The following is a 22,167-nucleotide window of genomic DNA, read 5'->3' as shown; positions in this document are numbered from 1 at the left end:
GAGCGATAATGACAGAGAAATGCTTTGTCGCACTTATTAAAAATGTCTGCGAAAGTTGAAACTACTAAAATTTGTGTTCAATTTAATATAATTGGCTTTAATTAAAAGTTGTAGCAAAGTTTGTATCGCATGCATAACTTTAGTCTTCGTTGATTTTAAGAAATCTTAATAATGTGAAAAGAAAGTTGATTGAGAGTTTGAATTTTATGCTTATATGTAGTAATTTGATACAGCTCCAACATCTAGTTATTTTTGCATAGAGAGCTTCGAAAAGATTTATGCAGAATTTAAAAGAGTCTAACATTGCATAACCTTTAACATTTAAGTGGGTATTAAGGCAAAAAAAACATTACTGACTTATTATATGTAACATATAACATAAACAACTCCTTTTGATTATTTTACATTATTTTAAATATAGTTTGATCTAACTAAAATTTGTAGACAAGATTCACAAGGCTTGCATTATCCTAGTTTTTTTAATAGTTATGATTTTTATAAATCGTAATAACGTAATTATGTCATTCTATGGTATTAGTTTTAGTGAAGCATCCATAAAGCTAGAAAGTAATTTAACAATTCATTTAAAACTTTAATAATTATGAAGCTCTATTAATATTTTCATAAATAACTCAACTCGATATTAAATGTATCCTAAAAGTAACCTATCAACTCACTTAATTATTGTTAAATATTTTTGCTTTGAATATTTTGAAAATATTTCCAATTATAACTCAACACGATAGCTATTAAGTTTAAACAAACTTCTCACTGCATTTCCCATAGTGTAACTATTGCAAATAATGCCCCGGCTTAAAGTCACCCATGCTGACAATCTCAGCGTTCGCTTGCAAATCCAAGCAAGCTGTTGACAAAGTACGTATACGCAGCGTTGCGTCTTTGGTGCGCCTAATGAAACGTGTTGCCAAAGCCAAATTGTGCAGCATACTTAGCAGGCAGCTCGGGCTTTTTATGTCACTTCGGCAGCTGGGGAGCTATTTAGCGCACATTTAAGCCAAACACCCGGGACACCGAGTCACAGACAGCTCGCTACATCGTTTTGCCTCCCACGCTAAAAGGACAATGTCGAAGTCGAACTAAGATGGCAGTGTGGCAACGACGACAACGACAGCTACAACGGCAACAAGGAAACGAGGATGTAGCCCAGTGACAATAATTTAATTTAATGTGTTTGCATGCAACGATGGCAGCGACAAAAGGCAGCAAAACGATGCGACGAGCGAGGAGATGGAAGGGCAGGACACAAGCTGGCATCGAAAACTCGCGTCGTCGCGCACAAAGATAACTCACAATTTGTGGCCGTTGCGTGCGCGTTGCTTCGCATCTTGCATCTTGCAATGCAACCGACGTCAGAAATTTATGGCGCTTCCGTACGCCGTTCGTCGTTCGCTGGTAGCCACGCAAAGGGCGCGATACTCGGGGGGAATTTATGTTGAAATTATTAGTGTAAACATTTTGTATTTAATTAATATGGTGCAACCAGAGCGGCTAGCAACAACACACACAGAGAGAACGAGAGAGAGAGCAAGCGTCCGGCAACCGTGTTGACAATGCAGCCCACAAAAGTATGCAATTAAATTTTTCTGTTGCGATAGTCAATTTTTTATAGTTTACTTTGCTTTCGGGTTGCCCGCGTAATGCGATAATAATGATGTGTGTTATTTATGGCCTCGGCAGCAGCATAAATGCAATGACTGAGAAAAGCTGTGCTAAATTATGAATGGCGATGCAATTGGAGAACAATGCAAGAACATGTATTGCACAAAAGCTCACAATAAATTGTGCGAATAAAAGTATTACAAATAAAACAAATAGTTACTAGCGAGGTTATAAAATATATTTAAGTCTGTACTCTAAAAAATCCTTCAATTAATCAAAGTCGCACCTTAACAAAACTAAAAAAAATAATAATAATAAAAATGTACATACTGTGAAATGTACTGTTTAATAGAGGGTAGAGTGTTGAATTATCAGCGGGCTATCTGTAAGGCTGCAGACAAAGGAAGACTTTGATTTTCATAGTACAATAAGAGCTCAATCCAAAAGTGCAGTTAAAAAACAAATGCTACTGAACCACAGGCGATTCTATGAACAAATAACAGGACTAGTCGCATACATGAATGAAAACAGGTAATAAAGCTTCGGCAGAGTATGCTGGTCCGTGAGATACCCTAAAGGGTCATTTTCATTAAAGGCAAAACAGTTCGGTTTATTCTTAAAATGTAGAAAAATAATATACCCAAAAACATGAAAAATATAGCGCAATCTATTTTTGTTTAAAATGTTACCATAGAATACAAAATATAAGAGATTGTCAACCAAATCAACCGTTTTGAACAATAGGAAGTATTTGCCCAGAATGTTTTTCACAATAGAGTGTTGAATTGTCAGCGGGTAAGCGTATGAGAATTCAACCCGTATTGAAAAGGAGAACAACAATAAGAGCTCAATCAAAGAATTTGTCATTGGCATATTGAAATCCAACGACAGTTAAAAATCAAATCAACTGCACCACAGGCGATGCAATGGGTGAATAATAGAAGTTTTTATCTACATGAATAAATACAAGGAAGAAAGCCACAGAGTGGGCTCGTCTGTGAGATACTCGCTGTCCATTTTCTATTCGGAGTTACCAAAACAATATTCCAACTGCTGAAGCAGTTTTTTCTGTAGAAAATATTTGCACAGAATGTTTTCTACGGAAAAGTGTTAGATTGTCAGCGGGGAACTGTATGAGGCTTCAACCCGTATTGAAAAGGAAGACTTGTATCTTCATAAAACAATACGAGCTCAAAATCCAACTACAGTCAGAAAACAAATTCAAGTGCACCACAGGTGACACTACGTACTTGTAATATAAGCATTTCCATAATAAAAATAAACAAAACATGAATAAAAATTACATTCTTACGGAGTTCAGATTGCCTTTCAATAAAATTCATAAAATTTCCAATAATTTTCATTCGATTCTTATAAGGACATTATCAATGACAAGGAAAGCACTTACAGGTAAATATTGTCTTAATGGGACGACCATTTGTAGTACTTCTGATGGGTGGTACTTATGTGTATCATAAATTGTCTGCAGCATTTCTAGACATCATAATACAAAGTGTAATAAATATGCGACAAGGCGACTGCAAACAGAGACACAAAAATAGAAATCAAAATAAGCTTCAACAACAATAAAACGCAGTGCTAAACCTGCTGTTGCTGTTGTTGTTGCTGCTATTGTAAATTGAAAGTAAGGACAGGCTGAAGCTGAATCTAAAGCGGCACCAAATGCCAAGTAATGAGCGTAAAAATGACAGAGAAAATAAAACCACAGAATGCCAGTGAGAATGAGATAGCGAGAGACTAAGAGAGCGAGAGAGATGGTGGATAATGGGGATGAGAGGTGCCAGGCTGACCGTAAATCTTTTTTGTAGCGCTTTCAAGGTGAAATAACAATTTAAGTTTACGAGTACAACGGCGACCAAATTGAAGATAATAAGTAAAACAAAACAAAACAGAAAAAATAAATCAAGACTGTGGCCAGCCCACACATACACACACACACACGCACTCAGATAAAGCGTGACAGCATGACAATACACATACACATACATATAAACTCACTACGACAAAAAAGAAAGAAAAATCTATGATATATGACAGAGCTGTGCGTCAGTTGCCAGGACAACTGGAGATGTGTGTGTTCCCTTGTCTCCTTTCTCGCTCTCTTTTTTTTTGTTTTTGTTTTACTGTTCGCATTTTATTCCTCATTGCACGCAGCTCACAGGTGGGGAAGGAAGATGGCCATTATGAGTTCTTCAGCTTCATATATCATGCTTTAATAATCTGCAGAGTGTTCCACTGAATTCTCTTATGTCTCCATTTACGTGCAGTTAATACACATATGAGCACTATTTTAATTTTTTTATTTGGAATGCAACAAAAACTGTTTTGCGAATTAATTGGTGAAATTGGTGGAGAATGTTTTTGAACACACAAAGCTTTGCTTAATCATATCATAATACTTTTTTTTTAACTTAACTTTTTTTTGCAAGTGAAAAAAATGGAAAATTGTGAAGAGTAAATGCAAAAAAAAACTAAATTGAGAATTGATTGAGGAATCTTGTCGCATTTGTAGTAGAAGGCGTTTTTGGGAACGTAAAACTTTGAGCAATCATATTCCAGCATTAAATCAGATTACCATAATAAAAGTATTACATTTTCCTTGTTTTTGGTTTTTGGTAAAATTCAAACTTGTGAAAAGACAATGCAAAAATAAAACCCCAAAATAGAGCATTGTCGAATTTTGTGGAGTTTGTAGTAGAAAGCGTTTTTGGGAACACGAAATTTACGCACTCATTTCCCAGCGATTAGATCAACAATTATTTATGCAAGCTTTACATATTTTCACATTTTGTCATTGCTCATATTCTGAGAAACATTGTCACAGCTAATGAGCATTGAAATTATCCACGAAATTTATCAAAATGATACGCTACATTTCATGACAGGGTTTGAGTAGACACCTGAATATATACATATGCGAATGCGAATGTGGATGTGGATGGATTGCGAGTGGCATGTGGCATGGCAACATGTGCTGCCACTTAATGGCCACACAACACACAGTCCGAAAAGAAGCTGCCTGCCACTTTGACTGAGTGCTTGGACTCCAGCTCTACTCTTGATTCGTTTGATTCCCTTGTGCTGATAGTACGAAAGCTTTACTAGCTTTACATTCACTTTGAGTTGCCAGTTTCGTACAAATCACAATTCGATTGCCTCTACGTGTCAATCACAGGACATGGGGCTGCAGCATTTAAGCAGAGTTTCCCTGGCATTATACAATCATTTGTGATCGCCTCGCCACTCCCCTCTACTCCATCCCCATCTGAGCGGCAAACAAGGTAGTTAATGGTGCCGGAGCTCAGCACGTTGATTTTGCCATGGACTTATATCACTTTCGGCCACTGCTGTTACTGTCACATCAGTTTAATTAGCGTGGCCTGCCAGTCAGCCAAGTGGACAAATTTGGTTGCCTACCAAACGCTGACCATTTAGCTGATAAATGTAAGTCTCGCCTCCTCTCTCTGCATCTCTGTGTTGTGTGTGCATTGATTGCCATTTCTAGCTGATTGTCTGCTGCAAGGTATTTTGTGATTAGTCCTTGGCCTCAGCCATTGACAGGCGCACAAATTGCTTGCCTCATCTCTGCAAATTCGAAGTGAAGCTAAAAATACTTTCACGAGACCACCTGTTAAATAATGTGCATGAGAACTGCAAACACACACACATTCAAAGCAATACAAATGAAGCTTAAAACTGCACAGCTGTGCACAGTCACAACAAACGGGGGATTTTTTTGTGTGTGTGTGTGTTGATAAAAAAGCCTAAGCAAGCGAATAAAAATAAATCGACAAGCAGCACGCAAATTGGGCTTGCGAGAAAGCTTCGAAAGCTCGCTCTCTCAGCAGAGTGCTGAATGTGGACTGTAAGCTTTGCAAACACTCTTAAGCTCAGGATATGCTCTTTGGGAAATAAGCTTTCACTGGCCGAAAGCTCTCTCAGGGATGCTGTAATGTGCAAAAGAGACACGCAGCAGCTATCAACGGCATCGGCGTTGCTTGCATCCTTCGTGTCCTGTTTGGCCAGCTTTTGGTTCGGCAGCCGATGCCGTAAAAGCCGTAGTAGTATTATATTGTAGTAGGTTCTGTGGCCGATGATGCCGATGTATGCGCTGGCAAGGTAAACGGCGATTCAGTCAAGCTCCAGCATCCGTTCAAGCAGGGAGCACATTGCACGCGTTTCGTTCCCATCGAGAGAGAGACACACACACATATGTATACTTAGCGCGTCGACTGACTCTGTGTGTGTCTGTGTTTTCCCCTTTAATTGTACGTCTTCATACGCGCGCGTGTCTCTGTGTGTGTGTGTGTGTACGTGCGTGCGTGTGCGTGCGAAGCGTGGCGTGAGTGTTCATTGGTGTGTGTAAATTTTTGGGCAAAAGCGAAAGAAAGCAAACAGAAACACAGAGCCCCAGTGACAGGTTCAGGTTACGCGAACGCCTTGCGAACCGGTTAAACTTAAAGTTATTCCTGCAAACTCCTTTTCGAGCTGCCGTAGGACATCGCAAAACTTTACGCTTAACTCGCGTAAACAAAATTAAACGTGCAAAGAATTTCGGTCAAAGTAACGTAACGTCGAAAGAATAAAGCTTAAACTCAACACTTGCTACACAAAAATGTAAGCCTGCAGAAAAAAAAACAAACAAAAATAAATAAATCTTGAAATAAAGAACTGTAAACTCTATGAAATGAAAATGAAAATGAAAAGGAAGCCACTTCAAGTTTTTGATAAACTTGCAATTTCGTACAAAACAAATTTTTATCCAATTGCCATCAATAAATTGCCGAAAAACCATAATATTGTTTTGGGCCAGAAATATATATTGTATATTTTCGTAATAAATATTGGCAACATATCAAATGGCAAGGTTCTTTTACTTTTGGCCTACTGCGCACAGTTTGGCAAAACGAAACAAACAAAATCCAGCTAAATCCAATTCGACCAATAAATCACTTGAGCCAAACTTGTGAGCAAATTGTAAACTGTAAACTGTGAACTCAAGAGCCGAAATTGACATAGAAATGCCACCCGGCGTATGAGTAATGTTTACAAGCAAGCAGTTGCAAGGCAAATAAATGTACACAAATAGGATTATTGTACAAATAACAAGTTGAACAAAATTTTGATATCTGAAATAATAATAATAATTGATAATCACAAAACAAAAGAAAATCAAAAGAAATAATAACCAGTTATTAAACCAATATTATTTTAATTCCATTTGTGTTTGAAATTCGAAATAAACGAAAACCAAAAGAGAATGAAATACTTGTGTAAATTAAATTGAATATGCTGTTGAATGTAGGCGTTCGTATGCTTTGTATTTTGTGGCCATTAGTCTAAAATGTCGCCAGATTTTCATAAATAAATCAAATCAAATGGAAAAGCATCCTCCACTTTCCTTGTTTTCTAATCACAACACATTCACAAAGCAATCTGAGTGAAGTGATATATACAGCTGTAGTCCGGCCCACACATAAAATATCCATTGCAATAAAAAACGAAAAGTTAAATCAAAGCGTGGCCGGAATTAACTGACAGACTGAATAGTCCAACAAACTGACTGACTGACTGACTGACGACTTAGACTTCGTGGCGATGGCTACCGTTTTTCCATTGTTCAATTTGAAATTTCTGTGCTCATCAACTTAAATTGTGAAAATTAATCAAGTTGAAAAGGTTGCCCTGTGGCCATTTTTGTTAGCAATTCCGCACAAGGGCCCGACAAAACAAAACTGAAACTGAAATGTATGGAGTGTCTTTTGTTTTGCTTGGCTTGGCTGAGCCTCACTTGGCTTCGCTATGCCACGGCCCAGGTCGAGACAAGTCAACATGCAAGCCCAGAATGATGGAGTGTGGGAACCTTTCACGAGGTCCTCCTCGTGGTCCTGCCTCAAAAAAAGGAAGCCAGCAACCTTTTGCTTTGCATTCAAGCGGAAATTAAAGCGTCGTAGCACAATGAAAGAGACCAAAAGATAAAGAGAGAATGTGAGAAGACGATGTGCCTCACACACGAGGCTCCAAAAAAAAAAAAAAATTGAAATTGTGTCCTTAGGCCTGAGGTTGACAACAACAACAACTGCAAACCAAACAGAAAAAAAAGGTCATCAACAACACGTGCGATGCGTGTCCTTAAAGCGTTTTCATTGAGTTTCACTTTTTTGTTGTTAGTAAATATCTCTCTCTCTCTCTCTTAGTTTTCTTTGCAATTCCTTTGCTGCTCTTTTTTTTTTTGTTGGGTATATTCTGAGGTCAAAGGTTGAGTGACAGTTTCATGATGCCGCGAATGGAAACCCTTTTTAATTAATGCACAGTGCTCTCCACATTTCCCACCTCGCACAATCTCGCACCTCATTAAAATCTGTGTGTGTGTCGGTGTGTGTATTTCGCTTTCGAAAATGAAAACATAAAAGAGTTTATGATTTTCATAATTTCGTATTTTGACTACGACTCGACAGATTTATAATTAATTTAATTAGCACCCGTTTCGCACCGTGAGCAAAGCGCAGAGCACAGCAACGTGGGCTAATAAAATGTGTCCACATTAAACTAATTAGCCAGGCTCATAAAGCGAAACGCGGAGTCGTCCTGATTTTTCTTTGAGGTCGCAAATGATTTTATTGAAACACACTTCAGTTTGAAGCGTTTTTACCATCAAGAGCATTACAAATAAATTGAAAATAGCAATTAACCGAAAGGCAGATGCATTTCATTGATATCTTACTATCAATTTAATTATAAAAAGATAGTGAAAGTGATTGGCACACAACAATATGTAAGCTCTTTAATTGAGAGTTCTCTTAATTCGCAATTGTTAAGCTTATCTTTTGAATAAAAATTATTTTAATTATGTTAAAAATAGGAATTAAATAGGAATTGAGAACATTCAGCATAAAAACTGTTTAACAAGTTTAAATTTAATTTTGACTAATTTTATAAAAAAAATCGATAAATATACAAAACAATAAAAAAGCTTAGGCAAACTTATAAAACAAATATATTAATACATTATAAATAAATAAAAATTGGCGATACAGCATAAACCCTGTTTTAGTTTATCACAAATTTTACAAACAAAATAATTGCTTTGTAAAATAAACCAATAATAAACAATAAATATAAATTGATGAAAGCGGAACTTTTTTACTATATCAAAAGTTTTGCAAATAAATAAATTGCTTCGCAAAATTGACAATGTAAATGGATAAGATAATTTGTAACACAAATTAACTTTAATATTAAAAGTAAATGCTTTTAATATACAAGAAATTTAATGAACACATAAAAAAATTGCTAATACAAATCAACTATAATATGAAAAATAAATATAAATTGATGATACAGCATAAAAACTTTCTACTATATTCCAAATTATGCAAATAAGCACTTCGCAAAATTGACAATGAATTTATACCACAAATCAATTTATATATTAACAATAAATTCTTCTAGTATATAACAATTTTAATAAATACATAAATAAATCGTTTTGCAATATAGACAATTAAAATAAGCAAATATATAAATGTTGAGTGTAGATAATTTTAGTTGATGTTCAGTAACTCAAATGGAAATGAGTGAAAAAATGAAAAGCAACTCAAATCTTCAAGAAATTTTAATGTGCTTCACGATTATAATTTTTGTTTAACCAAAATGTTTGTAACAATTCTCTGTGCTCGATGCTCACACCACATTTGTGACAAAATTCGAGTGGAAAGTGGATAAAAACCATCAAAAGTAAATGAAGCATAAATGCCAGAAACACACCATATTCCTAGCTGGGGGTCTCTCTCTACCCCCTGAACAGAAAAGTGATTTCTATTTATTTTTTTTAACAGAAATTTTGTACATTTTTAAGGGGGAGAATTGAAGAAAATGGCCCCTGGTGTATATTGGCCATGCGGAAGTTGTGGCTAAATAGGATTTTTTTTCACGAATTAGAAACACGATGCGGCACTTGGAGAGCAAAAAAAAAATAAATAAATAAATATAATAAAAATAAGTAAAAATGGAGAAAAAAAATAACCGGAAGGAATTACATCAACCTCAGACGCGAAAAGGAAATTAAATATTTTATAGTCTGCGGCAAGCGACGAATATACAATTATAATTTCATGCAGGGGGCCTCCAAAAATTCTTCGAATGAAATCAACGGAAAAAAATGGAGAGAAATTCATACTTTTTGTTGCTCATTTTGTGATACATATATATAATGTGTATTGGTGTGTGTGCTTCTGAAAGTGCGGTGTGCTGTTAATGCTGTGGTGTTGCATTTTGGGGTATTACGAAAACAGGCTAAGAGCAAGGGCAAGGGCCACACGTTAAGAGGATCTCGCGGTTGGGTGTAGGGGAAAATAAGGAAATAAGGGGGAAAAATAAGAAATAAGAATACAAAATAAATTAAAAACAGTTACTGGAATATACACAAATACGGCAGGCATAAAAATTAAGTGAGAGCAAGCGCAAAATGCGACATGCTAAAAGCGACGAATTAAATTTAAAAGGAAATGAGATTGCCATAAGCTGATTTCCATTTGCCAGAAATGCTTCGCTTACTCGCATTTGTGGTATCTTTTCTGGTTATAGTCGCAGATGTGCATTGAAAAGAAGCTACAAAGCTTCATTTTGAACAATTTTCAAGCTGGCGAATTTAGCAAAACAACAAATTCCATTTGATCAGCGTGTGACAATATTTTGAATATACAATTCTTAATATGTAAAAATTATTTAGAGTTCCTTTCATATTTCATTGCATTCGCAATGATTCCAAATAATCGCAATAAAAGTTGGAGTAAAAAAATGTTATAAATTCACATATTGACATTTATATTGTAAATCGAATGGCGATACACAAAAAAATTCTTACTAATAAAAACTTTTTCTGCTTTTCTTTTGCTCACTTTGACACAAATACACACACACACACCTCACACACACACACACACTCGCAGGTCTACAGTAGCAAGCAGCAACAGAAAATCAACGAAATTGTCGTCACTCTAATCAAGTGGAAATTTGATTAAAGAAGAGAAAAGCGAATTTAATAAATTTGAAAAACTCAATAGCCGAAAAACGAACGGCAGGAAAGAGAGAAAGAAAAGCTGCTGCTCTACACAAAAAAACGAAAACGAAGAAGAAAAATTAAGTGCGAGTATATCAAAAGGTAACAGCAAAGGAAATCAACACGCACGCACATGAGCGAACCTGTTGTATGTTGTAGTTGCTGCTGCTTTTGCAACGAAAACGTAGCAAACATTAAAAGTCAGCGAAGTGTGAAACTCCAAAACGAGAGGAGAAAAGCGAAAAAGGTTTGCCAAAACGAATACAAAACAAGACAGAGCTGAACATAAACCAATAATAATACTCCGACGCATTATATAAAAGGAGTAACGAAGTGAATAAAATGCTTAAAACCCCGAAATAGAAACCACAAAACGAAGTAACTAAAATTACACTCTACGATTATTATTTAGTACAAAAACTAAAGCAACAACTGATTGCAGCTGACGAGAACTTGCCACACGGGGCAAGGACATTCCATACATACTTCTGGGTGCTGTGCTTGCTTCGACCAAAGCACGAAATTAAGTGCAGATTATCAGAAGATTATATTTTAATAGCATTTCAAGCTGTTGCCTTTCACGGCGAACACAATCCACAGAAGAAGGACAGCGACAGGACTTCAACACGGCAAACGGAAACGGACACCGAAAAAAAAAAATAACTGAAAGGGAGACTACAATAGCGCAACAAAAATACATTATAACCATGTGCTAGTGTCCAAGTGTGTGTGTGTGTGTGAGTGAGTTTCCACAAGTGCGGCTTATTACACAGGCCTCCGACCATTCGAGGAATTTTTTGTTGGCCAGCAACTAAAGCGAAACATAAACGCGTTTAGAAATTAAAATAAAGCAAGCAAACGTTGTGTGTGCTGTGTGTTGTGCTGTGTATCTTAGGCAAGTGTTGTAACTGTGTGTGCTTGTGTAAAAGCATAATATATAATTAAAACATTAAGCATACGTCGTGTGGCCGAAAGAGGAGAAAAGGCAACAGGTAAGTCGACCATTTTTATGATATATGCCAGTAAATAATTTAAGTGGAGCTTACTTGACCGCAACAACTATTTTTGCTTGGTTAGAATTCCTAAAATGAATAATGGAATTCTGAGAAATCGACTTAGAAATTATGTGATCTCAAAAAATATATTAGAAATTTATTTCTAAAACTTTTAATGTATAAAAAGAGTTAAAACAATTTCTGTAAATTAAGTTATATTTCTGCCCAAACTTAGTGTGCTACACATTTAACTAAGCGTTGTCCCTTAACGCTCTTGCAGCGCTTTCAAAAGTCATCACAATAAGCGCTCCGAGTGCTGACTGTTAATTAATGCCAACCGAGCATCCGCTGCAGCATATTTAAAAACGCATTAGCTTTCGGCTTTAGAGCCGCAACCAACACCAACCAAAAAGCAGAAGCCCCAAAAACCGAATCCGAGTGTCATAATTTCATCTTTTTTCACCCTGCCTCTCTCTCTTCCCTTTGTTGCTCTGTTTTTAGGGCAGCAACAACATTTGTGCAGAAGCTTAAAAACATTAGCGTAATGCATATAAAACGAAAAGGCACATAAGAATTATATCCATATATGCGAAAAGAAATGTTGTAATTACTTCAAATGCTGCAATGCTCTCTCTCTTTTTTTTTACATCATTTTTGAAAGGACTCGCATGTGTTGCTAATTTCAGTTTTTTTTTACTCTGCAGTCTTTTTTTTGCACAAACAAAGAGATGATGGCAACACTTGCTGAGACATTAAAATGAAACTTTTGTGCGTTGTGAGACTAGCAGATAGGTGCAGAATGAGAGAGAGAGAGGAGCACATCCCACCTGCATCATCAGCATCCCCAACATCCTCAGCATTCTCAACATCCTGGACATCCTTAGTGGATGTTGCTGTTGCTGTTTGTTGTTTTAATGGTATTTGCCTGCCTCTGCCTGGCTGTTGGAATCTGTCACCAAGCTACGTGACAATACATAGATGTGTGTCGGTGTATCAGTGTGTTGGTGTGTGCGTGTGTGCGTGGGTGTCCTGGTGTGTGACTGCGGTAGACCGCTACTTTGCTGGCTGACCTAAGCCAGGTTGTTCGCATCGCATCGTCGGGCCCAGTCGGGCGCAACTTGCCTGACAAAACTTTAACGCAAAAATTTCATTTAAAAGTTTTCGCTGTCGTTTCGACTCGCAACTCGGAAGTGGACCGACTTCCACACTGCACTCTCCTTCTCTTTCTCTTGGTGTCTCGGCTAGTCTAACCTGGGTCACCTTTAGACGCACGCCAGCTGCTTAAAACTTTTACCTTCCTCTTCCTCGAATAGCCATCAGTTTCTTGGGGACAACTTTCACAAATGGACATTGACGTTGTATGGCTTTGGTTATTTTATTTATTTTTTCGTTCCTTTTGTGCATCATAAACATTCACGCAATTTGAAAGATCCATGGCATCAGGCCATGGCCTGGATTCTCAGTGGCAGTCGCGACTGGAGTCTGACTTTGACTCTGACTCTGGGCACTCCATTAGCATTAGCAAGTTGTCATGGCATCAGGCTGGATTTATGCAACAATTTAATATCTTTCTTGGATTCCGTTTGTCAACAATTTCACCCAAAATTCTGACCATTTCTTTGCACAGAAGACAACAATAAGTTGGCTGGAATATTTCTAGGTTGAGTTTCGCAGTTATGCCACAGGAATTTATCGCTTTAAAGCACATTACACGCAAAGTGCAAAATAGTTTTGCTGCAAACTCATATAAGTTTATTAATATTCAACGAAACTAATTTGTTCATCTCTGAAGAACTTTGCTTGGTTAGCTTTAAAACTATTTCTAAACACTTTCAATGAAATTATTTGAAACAGAAATCGAAAATTAACGAAATTGCTAAGAAATAAATAACAACTTTTTAAAACCTTTGTTTTACTTATTTCAAATAAATATATCATGCAAATTGAGGAAATAAAACCAACAAAAATAAATCAATGTTTATTGAACTTTTGAAATACTTAGAAAACATTTCTGAACTCAAGCTATAAAAAATCAATGTTTATTGATAAGCAAACAATTTTTATTTATTTATTTTTTTTTAATTTCTCATAAGTTTTTAACGATAGCATTCTTTAAAAGAAACTTCACTTTCGTGCAAATTAAATTGGCTTTTCGTTGCACTGCAAAGAAAAAAGAAAAATTATTCTTGGAGCAAATGATGGAAATGTTTTTCATATTCCACGAATTTTCTGTTTATTTTTCTGTTTCTGTTTCGTGTTTTGCAGCTGTCGTTCTTATTCAATGCTTTTGTTATTCTTTGTAATTATTATGTTTTGAGCAATTAAAGCAATTTTAATGCATAAATTAAAAACAGGAAACCAATATTAAAATATGAGTATTTATTTAGCATGTCATTTAAACAAATAAACATTAATTTTTTTAAGAATTGCATAACGCTAAGACATTCATAGGATTCGTAATATAAATTCATTCATTTATATAATGCATTTGTCAGTTTATGTTTTTTAATATCAATTTACTAATGTTTTTTGTCAGCTAGTAAATTTATTTTAAACTTAAGCAATTTCGTTACGAAGGGAAAATAAAAACAAAGTGTAAAAAGTGAATCGCGCACAATTTGTTCATTCTTTATCGACTGGGAAACTGGGAATATGCGAGGCGTCTTCTATATAAGTGGGGACCAGCATCGAGCATCTAACATAGTATCCAGCAGGGCAGCAAATTGTAACAGGCAAACACACGCGCGCACTCCCCATGATGTTTTAAAGCACTGGAAAAAGGCATCCTCATTGGGTAGTAAACACTTATTAGATGTCACACAGCCCAGGGCGAAGCTGAAGACTCCCAAAGCAGGGCAGTTTGAAGCTCTCTCACTCTCTTTCTCTGACTGCGTCAGCAATGGAGCGTGCTGCTAAGGAGTATTCAACTAATAAAAATGTCAAAACGCATGAAGTTGATGACAAGTAACGCAGAATGACAGCAGTGCCAGAGTCGACAGGACGACAGAGGACGAAGACGAAGACGAGGACGATGATCAGGAACACGTTGCCATTGCGTAGGTTGTAGGTGTAGGTTGCTGGTTGCCCCTTAATGTGAGACACAATTTGCCACACCTGCTGTGTGAGTGCTGAAAGCTCTCACTGGCTGCTCTCTCTCTATGTGAGTTACGAGCTTACTTACGAATGTGGAAGTGCGTGTCCTGGACTGCATTTTCTTCTCCATCTTCTCTCGTTCTATCTATGATTCCCATTCCTATGACATTTCCCATTCCTTTGCACAATTTCAGCTAAACTTTCACAATTAAAACTTGGCAATTTTCCTGCGTGCGCACGCACGCACGCATCGTTTCAATTCTGTTTGTTGGATTGGATTAAGTGGATTTATCATATCAGACGACCAGCCAAAAGTTGGTCTAAAAATATATATATATATATGTGTATTAAACATATTTGCTTGGCTTTTAATTACGCCATTTTTCAGTGCGATCACGTACGTCTAACATCGTCGTGGTAAAAAAGTTTTATTCCTTTTGCTTTTGCTACGTGTCCTGCACAAAGCATTTTCAATAAACGTCCTGCTGCTGCTGTCGTCTGCCTGAGGGAATTGATAAACTTTTACACTTGGCCTTGGCCAGTCAAAGGTTAAGCCATAGACTTCTATAGCTAAAATACACACACACACACACAGACAAGCATATAATATGTATTTAAAATATTATCACATTTCACTTTACAATTTCATTTTGAAGCCGAAACACACACAAACACTTTCTACTATTGTATTTCACTTTGACATCGCCTTGGGCTAAAGTTTCCAATTCAACGCGCTGCACAAAAACAAAAATAACTTGTATAATAATAATTTACTAAATAGGTAAATGCGACAATGTGGCGACTCTTAAAGTATACTTCACAGAACAAAGAGCAAGCTTTTTCTTTGAATTAAATTGAGAAAAAATAGTTTAAAGAACTTCTCTTATTCTTAAGCACTTTCTCTAATTATAGTTAATGCTATTCAAGTATATTTAACATTATTTTGATTGTCTGATTTTGTGTAATGAATACAAATAATTATTTGGGACAATTATTCACTGGCATGCTCAGATTCTTGACATAGTTTATGCACCCTAAATTGTAACTGTTACGTGACACGTTTGCAGTATATACCAAGAAATTAAGGAAGCCTACATTCGTGCACAACAACAACTTGGTACACCCATAGATAGATACAGCATACAATCATACTCATACATACTGGCACACGTGGCGTATGAGCCATATTAAGTATACGCCTACAAGACACACGCTGTGGCACTGGTTTTCTGCCTTGTCTGCCAGCTCTGTGTCTGTTATTTAAACAAAACAATTAAAATGATTTTCCAAGCGCGTTCTCAACAACAACAAGAACACGAAGACAACAGCAAAGGCAAAGGCAGAGGCAAAAAAAAGTAAACGAGCAGAGAAGAGAAAGAGGCAACAACAGTCGTCAGCACAGCATGAGCACTTCATGTGTTGTTTTGCCCTTGTTGCTATATTGTTGTGTGTGTTGTTTATTTAGACGCAGGCATGTATACATAACATTTACAACAGCAACAGCAACAGCAAAAGCGACAGCAGCAAACTGGCTCGACAACAAAAACAACAAACAAATTGAATGAACACGCGCCCCGAAAACGTTTAATAAACACAAAAGCAGCATCAGCAACAGCAGCAACAGCAGCAGAAATGACGCCAGGCTCAACACGCCGACTCCCGACTGCCTTTGAAACTTAATGAAATGTAATGATGAGAGACGGTATAGAAACGACGAGGGGGAGAGACGGGGAGGGGACACGCATAAAAAAGGAATGAGGTTGCCGACGCCTAGCCAGCAGTCAGGCATAGACATCGCAATTTTGATGTAAAATGGAAACGAAACTAACAATGCTAAAACTACTGAGCACACAACAACAACATCAGAAATAGTTAAGGGATATTTACGAATTTTGAGAATGGAAAACGAAATGGAAGCAAACAAAACAACACACAAGAAGCATCGCTCTCTGCATGTTGTGTAATACAATAGCAAACAACTTGAGCAAATTAAAGCAAGAGCAAGAAATGTTTTGTGCTGTGGGAAAGTGTGACTTTGGAATACTCTAAGAAAGAGAATAGTTCAAGGATTACAAAAATTATTATACTTAAAAATAAAACATAACAATATGTTGTGTAAAAAATTCTTCTTTTATTTTCCATCCATAAAAGTACAAGAAAAATTTGTTTTATAAAAATAAAACAAAAAAATATGTGGTGTAAAAAATTCTTCTTTTATTTTCCATCCACAAAAAACCACAACAACATTTTATTGTATAAAGTGCATTCTTATATTATTATTATCTACAATCAGAAAGAAAATGTTTACAGAATTATAAAATTGTGACTTCGGAATACTCTAAGAAAGAGAATAGTTCAAGGATTATAATAAATTATTATACTTATAAATAAAACAAAAAAATATGTTGTGTAAAAAATTCTTCTTTTATTTTTAAAAACCACAACAAATATTTGATTTATAAAGTGTATTATTATATATATTATATTATTATCTAAGAGAGAAAGGAATTTTTAGAGAATTATAAAAGTTATATTATATATACATAAAAATAAGTCATTAGTAAATACTATTTTTAAAAAAATACATTCGTATATTATTTTGAATGTTTAATTTATTTTGTTGTTCATATTTTACTATATGTATTTATTTATTTTTGATATATAATTTATTCATTTCATTTTTCATACCTCTAAAATGCATGACATACCTTCTAAGATTTTCACTATGATCTCTAATTCGTCTATGAAAATGCCACCCCAACTAAAACCAGCAATGTTTAACCTTTAACAAGCACTCTAAAAAGACAGACTCAGACTCGGTTGCTGTCTATTCATTTTGTGGTTAAGCAATTAATCCTTTGCCGCCTCACAGCGCTCAGAATCCAAAGCACACGAAAATTTCACACACACTTATTCCATGCCAAAGGCAAAAGTTTAAATTTGGTCGCTGTTGGATGATGGCTGTGGGGGGAAATGCTGGTCTGTTGCTCTGAATGAAGTGGCATTTAGTTAAGCAATTTAATGCGTGCACAATTAAGTCAACAACAGGCAACTCTCGACTCCACCGTCTAAAACTTTTCTGCTAGTTAACTTTTTTTTTTAATTTTGCACTAATTTGCATATATAACAGTTTTTCAGTTTTTTTTTCTCTTTCTGGTTTCGTTTGTAAATATGTCTAAAATGAGTTAGAGCTTGGGTAGATTTGAGGCTAGCACAAAAAGTTGCCACAGTTAATGTCAATTGCAGCCACTCAACTGCACTTGTCCTACTTGTAATTGTTGTTCTTGTCGCTGACATCAATTGCCAGAGAGAGAAAGAGAGAGAGGGGAAAAGTTGTAAATGCTTCTCGCAGGCTTCCCATGTGTGCATCACATTAATCTGTGCGCATTTTTCCCCTTCGTACCGAAACAACAGCGAAATCATGTTAAACTCCAACATCAGCAGGAAAAAATACATCGTAATTAACGTTAAGTGCTGATTTGAGGGATCTGCGTATGCGCGATTTTTTTTTTTGCTCTTCAATACGGCAACTGCATTTGAATAGAGTTAATATTGATAGCGTATTGAGGCTTTTAGATACATTTGCCTGATGATGTCTGATAATGTATGTGTATCTTTTGCATGCGAAGTGGTTTAATGCAACGCTCTGCAATTTGTTCAAGGGCTTTTTGGATTATGCAGTAAATGAAAAAAAAAGAGAAAAAAAAAACGCAACATATTTTCCATTTATGAAATCATATTTTATGGATTTTGCTTTCCGTTTCGATTCGATTTATTTATTTGATTTAAAAAATTTGCATGTTTTTATCGCATTTGATTATTAATTCGCTGACGTTGTTTGATCTAGAAATATGGCATATTTATGTAATTTATTTGTGTCAACAATTTCTATGCAATTGTAATCCGATTTATCACAACATTTTATGCTGTTAACTGTTGCATTTGTTGCAACTATCTTTAAATTGTCGAGTGACACACATTTTGAGGTGGAATCGCGCAGTTGAACCAAAATGCTCTCTACATACATTTTACTTAAATGCCAGCCATATACAATCGTTGTTTGTCTTGCTGTCTGACAGTGCCAACCGCTCTCTCTCTTTCTCTGTCTCTCTGCACAGTGAAATTACGTGACACATTTAAAAGAAAGCAGAACTAATGTCAGACCCAGGGAATTACATGTGCGGGGGAGAGGAGGAGGGGATAAAAATGCCAGCCCAAACACTTTAGATGTCATTGTACCGCATTTAGATTGAGTTGCTCTCAGCAGCCAAAACATAACACGCAAGAGGAAACCTCGTTTCGTTTCGTTTCGTTTCGTTTTCTCCATCCTGGACCTGCTGAATCATCCACACCACTCAACCACTGTGCTTCGCTTCAATCTACACACACACACACACACACACACACACATCTTGTTCTCCTCTCTCTTGGTCATATGCTGCTTGCCTTCGCCTGAGTTGTTAGTGTCACTTAAGCTCGAGTCTTTGGCACTCACACATACAGATGGAGAAGAAGATTTCTGGCTGGGATTCCATGGCTGTGGCTCTGGCTGTGCACTTCTAAATAATTGTCTATGTAAAGTTATACAACATATGAGTATTCTCTTACCAGATTTTTACTCTCCCTCCCTCCTTAGCTGGCTGCTTGTGGCGCCTCTCATGCGTTATGCATAATTTGAGTGCCAGTCAGCGGAGAGTTCTTCAAATAAACATACATTTATGTATAAGTACAGGAGAGAGAGCCGAGCATATACAAATTTAACAGAAGGCCTCATAAAATATTTATAAGCCATGGCCAAATATTTAATTGTCAAACACTCACTTACTCACTCAGACACTCAGTCAAGCAGTCAAGCAGTCAGTCACAGACAGGTTTTATTGAAGCCATGTTTGCTGGCAAAATTCATTTGCAAATATTGATATCCAGTGACCTGTCTCTCTCTTCTCTAACATCGGTAGTCGTTATGCGTGTCAACAATATTATCAATTAAATTTATGACCAACACTAGGCATAGCCAACGATTTGTTTGCACAATTGGGGTCCACATCATCAAATGCAGTCGCTTGTTGCTGTTCATACCGATTACGTAACTGCCTCCTTCACTCACACACACGCTCGCAGTGCTGCAGAATTTTGCAAATTTAATAGTTTAATCGCTCGGAAATCAACAAGCAAATAAGCTCTTAATGCATGCACATACACACACATGCATGTTGATCTAACAAATGAAACACAAATTGTGCATTTCCGACCTGACGCTCTCCCCCGCCTTCCATCCTTCCATCCCTCTCACTTTCGGTGTTTCAGCAACTAACGCCATCATAACTGATTAGCGTTTGAAATTGTTATCAATTTGCAATTAGGCAGCGGTGCCCAGCTGCTTGTCTGTTGCACAAAAAGCTCTTGTGGTTTTGTTTTCCCGCTGCGGTTTTCACCCATTTCACAGCTCTCTCAGTTTGTTGTCATGTGACTGACAGCCAACGAGATGTTCATATCCCTTGCTTTAGTATTTTGAAATATCCACACAGAAAGAAAAAAGTGCTGAAATGAGATTAAAATCTTGAATTAAGATTATAAATGTACGGTTTACTCTTAAATCAAAATCAAACTCAAAATTCTACAACAATTCTAGAATGCCCAATCATGAAATTGAAGATTATAATCTTAAAATTGAACCAAGAAGTCAACATTTTAAATCAAACAATCTTAAATTTAGATTATTTAAAATAAAACAAAAAAAATTGTTTGCGAGTGTTTTGTTTTCATATACATCGATTTAAGGATTCCCAATCTTCTTTTCAGTGTACAATAAAACAATGTTGAATCAAGATTTTAATCTTTGAAAATCATAAAATGCCAATTTAGCATACAAATCTTGATTAAACATTTTTCAATCTATTAATCTTTTTTAAGGTTTTTTTTTTAAAGATCGAAATCAAGATTTGCAATCAACTTTTCAATCTTATTTTTTCCTGAGTGTGTTCGCATCTTTAAAATTATTTTCAAATATTTTTCACTAATGCATATCAGTTTATTAAAAAGAATGCATACCCCAATTAAAAGACATTTTGTTGATATAAGAAAAAAGTTGATAAAGCGCTTTTTCGACTCAATTCTGAGGGGCATACTTGAAAACTTATGCAATGATGCATTGCATACAAATACAATAACTGGAGAAAGATAAAAAAGCTGATAATAAAATCAGACAAATAAGCAAATCAAAATGATGCCACTGTGGCAGCAGCAGCAGCAAAAAAATGGAATAAGAATCCAAGTGAAATCAAATTGAAATTGAAACTAGACAAAGCGAAGTGCATGACAGAGAAAGCAGAAAAAACGATGGAGAAGGGGAAGGAGCAGGAGAAGAAGCAGAAGCAGAAGCAGGCACAGAAGTGCTGTTGTCATTGTAGCTGTGAGAGAAGTCAGTGTTATACAATATTATCATGCTCATATAATTTGCACACACACACATAAACAAGTAGACAGAGAGATATATTAATACTTGTATAAGCATGCGATAAAGCTCGAGTAACAAAGCTGACTGGCTGTCTCCATATCTATATACATCGAGCCAAGTCTGAGATGAGACCATGAGGATAAGGCTAACGAGTGTGAGAGTACGCTGCCGTATCAAAAGTTATTCGACATGTGCAGCTGAAGCTCAAGTTGGAGTTAGAGACGTAGCCGAAGCCGAAGGATTCAAGGATTATCAAAGTATTAGACTCGAAACTGAACTGGTTGAGATGAGATGAAGCCGTGCTAAAGGCTGAAGATGTAACCAGGATGAGTACAAGGAGTAGTTGTAGCTTTTGACTGTAACTTTGCGCCACTTTATGACGCCCGTTGTCTTTGCCAAATGCCTTGGGGGCTCATATGAGTTGGACCGAGGACCGAGGCTCGGCAAGTTGGCGCGTCATAAAAGCTCTAGGACGACTTTGCCAGCCAAAAAGGAAACGCACATGCATAACTGAAAGACAAAAGGCGCAAAAGACAAAAGATGGGCAGAAAGCAAGAAAAAAAAAGAACGCAAAAAGCGAACACAACGAAAAGAGGGGCAAAACTACAAGCCACGACACTTGAGCAATGACAACGTTTGTTGATAACAAGACTAGCAAGTAAAGACCTCTCCTCTATCTCACTCTAACTCTCTCTCTCTCTCACTTTTGCTGTCTAGCCACAGGAAGTGCTTGGGCGTGTTGCTTGATAAGGAAACTGGCGAAAAGGGCCAGCGAGTGGCCAAGAACTCGTCGCAACTCTGCGACATGTAAGAATTATTATCTGCTCGTGCACTTTCGAGTGGTCCCAAAGCGCTAGCCTGGCACTCGTTCCCAGGCACAATGAATAATGTCCTTGGTGCGCAATGCGGAAATGCAGCAG

General features: G+C 36.5%; 1 long non-coding RNA gene across 2 annotated transcripts in view; it reads left to right on the top strand.

Moving 5' to 3' along the window:
• The first annotated feature begins 5,764 nt into the window (after nt 1–5,764).
• Nucleotides 5,765–22,167, top strand: part of LOC127565277 (uncharacterized) — a 95,394-nt gene continuing 78,991 nt past the window's right edge. The window contains exons 1-3 of one of the 2 annotated variants that reach the window (XR_007954646.1): nt 5,765–6,258; nt 10,593–11,080; nt 11,145–11,694. This is a non-coding gene — a long non-coding RNA (uncharacterized LOC127565277). Of the gene's footprint in view, nt 6,259–10,592; nt 11,695–22,167 lie in introns of both variants that reach the window. The other variant, XR_007954645.1, reaches the window with a different exon arrangement.

Source organism: Drosophila albomicans, chromosome 2L (assembly GCF_009650485.2).
Source record: "Drosophila albomicans strain 15112-1751.03 chromosome 2L, ASM965048v2, whole genome shotgun sequence".
Classification (NCBI taxonomy): Eukaryota; Metazoa; Arthropoda; class Insecta; order Diptera; family Drosophilidae; genus Drosophila; species Drosophila albomicans.
This window is presented reverse-complemented; position numbering and strand designations above follow the sequence as displayed.